This window comes from Tinamus guttatus, unplaced genomic scaffold (assembly GCF_059628265.1).
Source record: "Tinamus guttatus ecotype Peru unplaced genomic scaffold, ASM5962826v1 Tinamus_guttatus_pri_ptg000048l, whole genome shotgun sequence".
NCBI lineage: Eukaryota > Metazoa > Chordata > Aves > Tinamiformes > Tinamidae > Tinamus > Tinamus guttatus.
This window is the reverse complement of record NW_028288582.1, coordinates 11,570,324-11,580,245: the sequence shown is the minus strand read 5'-3', so window position 1 is coordinate 11,580,245 and position 9,922 is coordinate 11,570,324.

Below are 9,922 nucleotides of genomic sequence, written 5' to 3'. Positions count from 1 at the left end.
GGGACAAGCTTAGGACCACAGTTATTTTCCAATCAAAATAAATTATTAAGCTATAATGCAAAGGGCTTGTGCCAGCCCTTCACACATGACTGAGTTTAATCGTTGCAGATCAGGGTATTTGGGGACAGCATCTATTTTGTAACTTCATAAAAAAAAATCAAAAAATTGAGACATAGCTTGTCCAAAATTTTAAAGCATTTTCCACACTTAAAAATATTTCATAGACAAACTTTGCTTGCACTGTAATATCAAGGAAGCTTGTTAAATGGCTTTCCAAGGCTATATGATATTTGCTAAAAAATTATAGCACTGTCTCATGGACACAAAGAGAGAAGAAATAATCTGTTTTTCAGATCAAGCTCTTGAAGACTTGCAGTAGTGGAAAATACATCCTACAAATTCTCCCTCAATTTCCATCTAACATTTCCTGTTCCAAATGCAGAGACAGTTGTCTCCTAACATCACTGCAGAGCATTCATAAATTGCAACAGTACTGTTTCCTTGACAAATCCATTTCAAACCCAATGAGAAAAAAATAAAAACATAATGGGATTAACTGCTTGGAAATTTAGTTGAGTAGTTTAATTCTTAATAGAGCAAAACCCAGCATGCTAATATATTAAGAGTGTGCAGCAAAGTTAATAAGCGGAAATGGCAAGAGGAGAAATAGAGAAGCAATAGGATTTTCTTGCATCCAGCTCTATAAGGATTTAACCTCGACATGTGGCCAAGGCTTATGCCCATGAGCAGTCACCACAAGCCCAGTTCTGCACCCCTGAGTCCTGGTGCAGCTCATTACCTGGCCAGCACCCAAGGAGAGGCAGGGGGGCAAGGGTTTCCCTCCTGCATCCTGCCAAACAGATTTTTTCAGGAGGGGGTTTTCTGCCATTGCAGCAGAAGTTCAACACAAGCAGAACGGCCATGGCAACCGAACGCAAAGGGCGTCTTCCACTGTCATCCACAGATGTCCTGGGGTATTGCCCGGGCTGCTTGCCCTTGAAGCACACATCCTTAGGATAGAGTGTCCGTATAGAAATACAGCACAGCTTTTTTTTTTTTTTTTTAATATATATATATGTGTGCATGTATGTATATGAAAAAGTTTTGTCTTACAGTTTTTTCCATGGCTATTTTACTTAAAACGCAAAACTCACAGGGGAAGGAGATGTGAGGGGTGATGGGGAAGCAAAGGCTGCTTCTTAATCGATGTTTGTGAAAGATAATGACTAACCTGACAAACACACCAGTCCTGACTAGCCCTGAGGAAATATTGTAATAAATACAGTAGGTCGACCTCTGTGTGGGCCAGAGAAAATGATCAAAACACTGCAGCCAGCTCTGTTTGGTTTGGCATTGCCTACACTACAACTCCAATTTTAAAAACAAGCTATAATTATGTTGGTAGAAAAACTCTAGTAGAAAAGAAGAAATGTGTTCAATTTAGAGCCAGTTCTATTTAGATATTTTAATTTCTCATTTTCTAGCAGATAATTATTTATTTATTTGTTTGCTTATTTTAATTCATCTGCTCTCCTTGCTGATTTCTGCAAGCAAATCGCAAAGAAAAGTCAGAATTGCATGACTGGAATTTCCCATATATTTGTAAAATCTTGTTCTGATTTAAATACCTAAGTATAAATAGAATGCGGCGGAAGCATGAACTGAGTTAAATATTAACCAGTAGAATATAAATATATACAGGTGTATAAACATGAAGATAATAACATACTATGTTAATTTTTGAATTTTCCATTCAGAAGTCATTTCCAAACTAATTGTATCTAAAGACTAGTACATTCCTATATGTTTATCCTTTGCAACTATGCACTCTTATGTTTTCCTTGTTGGTTTCCATTCGTGCTATGTGACGAACCACCTTGGACATGTGGTATTGCTTTTATTCTCTTACTGGAAAACAGAAGACTTTAGGATTAAGAAAGCAACCGTCATAATTCAAGACAGATTAAGAGACAAGTTCTTCAAGAACAGCTCATGAGATTTTTAAGATATTTACTTTTTGTAAATCCTCTCATGAACACAAAACAACGTAATCACTTTTCACAGAAAAGAATTAAAGAATTAAAATATTTCAAAATAATCCTACAGTGAATCTACTGCATCCGTTCCCCTTGATACCCATTATCTTGCCATTTTTAACAGATCTGCATACACTGTCAAAAATTCAAGGACTTTCCTTTCATGATATATGACTGCAAAATTTTCTGATTTTAAAAGAATACGTTGCAGACACGGTTTAGGTTCAAATTATAAAAATAATCTTGTACAAGGTTCTGCTAACACTTCAGTATATTATATTCTTAGACACAGAAATACTCGGGGCAAAAATCTATGTTGAGTATATGGATACTTTGTTCCCTTAGTTTACCTACAAATTCTACTTTTGTGGGAAGTCCCAGCCTTTGAAGTCAAGAGCAGTGGAGATAAATCTGAAAGAGTAAATAGAGATTTAAAATTTGTCTTTTTAAATGATAAATAGCTATGAAACTAATTTAGAATTGTTTTTCAGTCATGTATTTAATAGTAAACCTATTGCCGGCCTCAAACACTAAGAGATTGTGAGTCAGACCCAAACACTGTACAAATGATTTTGAAACTGTGGAATTAAAAACACAAAAATATTTGGCCTCTGTCATTGCCTTCTCATTTTTAAGTCTTTAAGGATCAGATTTTCATGTTTTACTCTGCAGCCACAAGAGCTAAAAGCATCACTTTTCAATGAAAGCTGAGAATTACAGGTAATGAGATGTCTCCAGGAGCTGGCATTTTGATGAAAACAACAAATGTCATGAGACTTGTAAAAAATCACGAGTGTTGGAATCACTGTCATAGTCTTGCTCACAGAATAAAATGATTCTTGTAAAACATGAAATAGTGCATACTAAACCTTTTTTTTTTTTCATATTATTACCTTTATATTCTCTGCTTATACTGTTGGGCCGAGCTTCATGTGGATCTTTTTTTGATACCATAGCAATTTACTAAGCTATGGCAACAAATTGCAGCTGCTGTATATATATATATATATATATGTATACATATAAATCAAATATTAAGAAAGGGAAATGAACTCTTTTCTCTCATTCTCTCAAATATGATTATTTTTCCTCCTACAGATACCACTTGACTTTTCATCTTGAAGCTCTACCTTATGTGACCCTGTCATGGGAGGGACTACAGAATTTCCTTCTAAATGGAGAAAAGCACTTTGCGGGTGCTGATACTTTCCCAGAAAGGGAAAAATTTACGAGCATCAAGTCAGGAAAATGAAGGAAAAGACATCACACATTTGGAACTCTACAAGCAACAAATTTATTGTCAATAGTTAGCCTCAAATAGTATCATCTAGGGAAAAAAACTCTCCATAGAATCATAGTTTGAATGAGAAAAGAATTTTGATCACTTGTATCCTGACATTTTTATGAATTTAATTTAAGGTGGCAAGAAGAGGCATAGTAAAATGGCTGAATGCCCACCAAAGTGAAAGAAAAAAACAACCTAAAAGAAAATGAAACACTTTTTTTTTTTTCTCTCTCTCTTTTTCAGAAGAAAGGCTTTCAGGGCTGTTGGTGTTTTTAGGTTCCACGTTAAAAGCATTTGCAGAAACAATTCAGTAATGGCACAATAAGCAAAAAACCCAGCTATGCTGCACATCGAGCACAGAAACATATCAAAGACTCTCATTTAAATTCACTTTTAAATGCAGTCTAAACTGCAGGAGAATTGAACTAGGTATTGGGAGCTTTTGTTTTGATAAATTTCTTTTGAGACAAGCTATGTGATTTAGTATTGACCAATTTCGTGTTTATTTTTGCCAACAGAGATAACTAATGCTTCTGTGTAGAGAAGACTTTGCACCCGCCGATCTTCCCACATTCTTTGTGGTCCTTACCCCACTTTGAAAAATATCTCGTATTTCCCTATCCTTCCTTTTTCTCTACTTTTCCATTGAAACACATCTTCATGTGTGTCTCCTACTGGGAAGCCCAGAACTGGACACAGCATTCCAGGTGTGGCTTCACTGGGACTGAGACACAAGAAGATGAATTAGCTGAACAGAATTTGACCCAGTACGGACTCCTGGGGTAAACCCCTAGCTACAGACCTCCAGCTAGACTTTGTGCCCCTGTACACAACCCTCTGAGCTCTGCCGTTTGGATGGTTCTCAGTCTACCTCACTCCCTTAGCCTCACTTGAACTCACGGAGCTGCATTTCATTGGCTTGCTGTGTATTACAAGCATACAAGGCAGACCAAAGAGTTTTTAGTGCACCAAGTTTCTTTAAGTTGTAGACAAAGCCTGAGTTATTCTTGATCACACCAGATTTTGTCTGTTTTTTTTTTCTGACTAGTTGTCCAGAATTTCCTGAGTGAATGAATAGACAACCATTTTCTCAAGTGAATAAGTCAAAGCAAATTCTAAGATGTTCCACTTTAGAAATTACTATGATCACTGGATATAAAAAACACTTTCCTTGGTAAATAGTGGCTTTTCTTAAAGGCATAATTCCAAGTATCATTTTACTCTTGGTGATGATTAAATTTTCAGATTTCGACACCTTAACAATTGACCTTGATTTTGAGGTTTTGAATTGCCCGTCATAGAAAAAAGCTTTAGACATGAAGCAATTATTTAGTGATAGCCATCAGGATAAATATTCACTGAAAAGAAAAATAGAATGAGTGCACATCTCAAATAGTAAGCGCAAAAAATATAATCAAAGTCAAAATTTAATTTGCATGTGTCTACAACTCTGCACTATAACTTTTCCCTCTTCAATTTCCATCTATTGGAACATGCTGAAGGTAAAATTTAAGACTTCAGAATAAAAATTACATCTTTTCAATAGCTATCATGACAAGATGAGGAGCTGAAATCTAATGTCAAATCAAATTAAAGCATATTATGGAGTAAATTCTATCTGCATTTTGCACATTTTAATACCTTGACTGCTTACTAGCTAAAGAGACGACATTCCACTTAGATACAGATAGTTTTGAAAATGAGGAAAAAGCAGAATTGACTCACTTCATTTCCCAAACATATTTATGTAGAAGCAGGATACTTGCTAAAATTATTCTGTTAGAAGAGCATTGATTACAAACACATTCCCTGTCCTTTTTAAGAATATTTATTAAAAAGGGGGTTATCAGATCGAAGCTCTTCAAGGTGAAACAAAATTTCTGTAATAGCTTAAAAAGAATTAAAGCACAGAGGTCCTGCTCACACATCGAAGACTGCTTTCCACTTTCCTCATAAAAGAAGGAAAAGAGAACAAATATCACTTGCTAGACACCATAGATATGCCCAATATCTCTCTTTAAAGAACAGTAAATATTATCCCCCACTTACAAACGATATATGAAGTTAGTCAATATTTTATTGTATGCATAATGACAAAATATTTCCATTTAGAATTACCAAATCTCTTGCTAGCTGTTTTATTGGGCAGGAAGTTCAGTGAATTTGGTCCCATGAGTTGTTATTTGTGATGTGAAAAACTCAGCACTTTTTAATAAAAAAAGAAGTTTATACTTCCTGTAATTGTGAAGAAAAGCTCAAATGCACGACTTGAGTAACTGGAGCAGTCATCCCTGCGTGTAGAGACAACTTAGAGCAAAAGTGGGACAAGCTGCTTCTTTTGTGTCAATGAGCTGACGCTTATATCCACCAGCCTAACTGTGTCCTCAAATCATGGCAATCAACCTATTTGCTGGACCACAGGGCAAGATCAGCACGGGTTTCTGTGCATGATGCACAGATGGCACTAGATCTCTTAATCATACCTCACTGGCACGAGACCACAGAAGAACTGTTACATAATTTTATGCTTTGAAATTCTCTATATTAACATAACAGAGCATTGCTCTCCTTAAAGTCCAGCCTCACAAGCCAGAAAAATGAAGAACCGGAAAGCATGTGCATCTGTACTCATGAACATGCATATGTGCATTAAAAACGTCTGAAGAAACAGCGCAGTGTACTTGGCTAAAGTAGGGCTTGTACTCAGAGCTAAGATGTGGCATACTCCGAATCCAAAAATGTTCATACTCTGAAAAGCTAAGTGCCCTTTGTTATGCATGAAGAGAGAGAGATGCCTGAGTACTGTTTTTTTTTTCTACTAACTCTCTCAAACTAATGCAAGAACAGGCATCTGAAACCCTGCAGATGTCAAGGCCTTTTGCACTTCACGAGGCTGCAAAGAAAGATTTATGTAGCGCTGGGCTTCCTGTCAGGAACTGAAGATGTGCACTATGGAAGTAGAAAACCTCATAAAACATCACCACTTCTTTGCTGGCCCCATTCTTTTCTGCAGCTGCAGTGGGATGCAGGGAACCCAGGTCTCCCTCACTCTTCAACCAAGGCACTTCGGATTCCCATCGCCTGCTTCCCAGGAGCAGGCACTGCCACAAGGTACATGGGGGAGAGAGCAAGGGGACAGTTTTGCTCCCCACCTGACAGTTGAAACCGCCTGATCCATGGGTTTTCAAGCACCTTCATGGCAATTAAGCATTCTCAGCCTTAATCTCTTTGTCTCCCTCCACAGGATTTAAGTGTTTAAGATTTGGGCCTAGCTGCTTCTTTTGGGAAGCTATGTTCTACTGTGGACCAGCATGTCCAGAAATGTCCATCATTTTAGGTGCCATTTTCTTCATAAGCTCCTTATATACTTGTCACAATAATAGATAACATTACCTCAAACACTCATCTCCATTTCAACTCATTTCAACATTTTGCTTTAAGTCTACCTTTTCCTTAGTGATCCAGTAATTACAGCTAAAATGATTCATTATCTAAATGATGCATAGGATCCTCAGAGATGTCTTTTCAAGGTCTTTTTTTCTATGACCATCCTCAATCTGAAGACCAGACCTCAATCACATCCTCTTGTGAAGCTGCAACATCCTTATGACAGCCTGCCATCCTGGCATTCCTGGTTCCCAGAAGGGAGTTCTTCAGTGAATATATTTTCCAGATATGCTGCACAGGCTAAGGTTTTGCTGTTACTCTTCCCTCTTGCAGTGGGGAAGGATTACTACTGTCATTTTCGAATCCTGACACACTCTCTTACTACTCGTGACGGGTAAGAAATTATTTCAAGCACTTCTGTGGTAATTCCACCAATAAACAAGGCTCCTCCTCCTTTTTCTCCTTGTCACCCAAGTTACCTCTCACAGAGAATGTTCCTCTTCATTTCTCTGGCTAACTGAATTCTTTCGAGATCTTGCTTTTTGCTAGCACTCAAACAGGAGTGAAAAGCATAACAACAAGTTGCATCTCACTAAGAAAAGTACTGAACATAGAAATAGCCAAGGCAAAGAAGTTGGTGACTTCTTTCTGCCAGAGCAACCAAACCAGGATGCTGCAAAGGAAGTATGTAAACTTTTGTGTTACTTTTATACTGTTTCTGGAGACTCTTCTATTTTCAATCTCAGTTAGTGTAACTGCAAAAACTTACCTTTCTTAGCCAGCTTCCGGGCAGCAGTTTCATAATCAGTTCTGAACAGGAACAAAGACTTATTTTGATTTAAAGGATGAGAAGGCTAGGGATTAACACCATTTTTAAAACTCACTGTCATGAGCCACCTAATAAACGTAACTCACGATTGTTAGATCCCACCTAATTTCTCCTCCTCGACTATGTTTTGCCTGTTACCAACCGAGCTGTCCTTTGCTACAGACTGCCTCACCCATCAGCCCCAAACAGTGAGTAAAGTTTAGTGTACGTAGCCTAGCCTGTAGAACAGCGTTCAGACACAAAGTATACAAACTATTTAAAGGTTGCATCGTGTTAAAACTTATCACACAGCTGCCTCTATTCTCATTTTCGCTGTTGATTTATTGGGTTGGTAGGTTCAATCCGCTAAAAGTCTGTCTGCTTCAGTTTCTGTGACTATAAAGTAAGACAATGAGAACAACAACAACGGCCTCCTGTACCAGAGGACCTGTAGAACTTGTGACCTGCCCATGATGTGATTGGGAATTTTTCTACAGAAACAACTACAGCAAGATCTACCTATGACATTTCACCATATTATCCACTGTATTAGCAGTGCTCTTCATGCTCCCCTAAAAACTCCTGAGTTACAGCACTGCATGAAACACTGAGCTGCAAGCTATTTGCCCTAATTTATCCTAACTTGATTTCTTAGAGGTTGTTTTTGTTCATTTTCACCAGCCACAATGATTGTTTCTAAACATTAAAAAGCATATAAACCAACTTTTAATTTAAAACACCTCTAAAGGAAAAGTGAACCAGGAAAACAGCTGTTCCGTGCACAATAGTGACATAGTGACTTACAATGACTAATTAATTAGAACACCTGGAGTATCTCTCAGAGCTAAACTGGAAACAAAATACTGGAGATTAGGTTTTCAAGCTACTGGTGGTCCCCACTAATCTCTTTCAGGTGTAAACCACAGAGTACGTGGAAAGCAAAATCTGACTCATTCCTGCGAGACAGGAGGTCTTCAGGCTAATAATTGCAGCATGTAGTTTCCATAAAATTTACAAGGTTGGCTTTAAATTTTAGTAGTGGCAGGCCTGCAATAAATGCCAACGAGGTCCATCAAAATGAGTATTTGTGTGTGTCCTCATAAAAATAGATCAATCTTTTTAACAGACTCCATGCAGAGGAATTTGTAAAATTACAACACATATCTACAGCTTTAGAGTCCTTTCCACACCAAAAACAACATGCTAAGCCATAAATACAGAGGAAAAATAAACACGAGAACATAATAAAATAGGCTTGGTTGGGTTAAGTTGTTCTGTCTCTCAGCTGCCATGTTGTAGCTAACAGAGTTTCCACTAGGGGTGGGCAAAGGGATTATTTTCCTTGTTTGTCAGCTTCCCTCTCACCTTCGCCTCTTGCACTCCTGGGGATGCAAGCAAGTCTGTTCACATAAAGAAAAGGAAAGGGAGAATCATAAGGGAGGAACAGTCCCAGCACACATACACATTCATTCCTGGACCTTAACTCTTAATGTGCTGGTATTGATGGACATGCTCTACAAGGAGTAAGAGACTCAAACGGATTCCAAAATACAGGGCAAATTAAGTTTATATCTTCTGTGTTGCATCCTTAGCTCGCCTGTTTTATGGTCACTGCTGAATTACCAACTCAGCCTAATAAAATTTGCTTATGTACTAGATTTTCCACCGTGCCCAGTTTCTGCACAGTTCAGCTGAAGAGGGGAGGTTGTGATTTACTGATTATCTCCCCAGCTCTGCCACAGCTCTCATCCTAGAGAATTATTCAAGAGCAGAGGAGAACTGGAGTGTTGTATGGCGCATCACAGCCTCCCCACCCAAACACACCTCTTCCGCTGGGACAGGAGGCCATGGAGCACGGGCGCTGCATAGAGGGAGCATAGAGGCCAAGGGGAACAGTACTTGGAGACCTGGATGCATTTCAGTATAGTGCTTTCTCTAATAAGAGTAAGGACAGATTTTTTATAGGTGTTTATGTATGTACCTCAAAACACAGATGGGCATTTTGTGAGATTTTCAAAATATTCTATGAATTTTATAGGAGTTGGGAAAGATAAACAAAATTGTCAGGAAGCACCTCCTAGTGCCTTTACTTACCTAAATGTCTTTAAACACTCTGGCCTATACTGAACCAGTGATTTCCAAACTGATCCTGAGTTTATCCAGTTTGAATAGATATAATATAACATTGTCATTAACGGACTTTCACATTTTTGTGTAGCGGCCAGAAACAGAAGGTCTAGGGTTTGCTTTATCTAATTTTAAGCATCTAAAAATAAGGCGTACGAAGCTCAACTAGTTAGCTGATCTTCCTATAGTCACTGGAGAAAGCAGACACCTCTAAGGAGACGCCTGTCTCTCCCTTGACCACAGAGCGAGCACAGACAACGTGCTCAGATTAGATGCCTA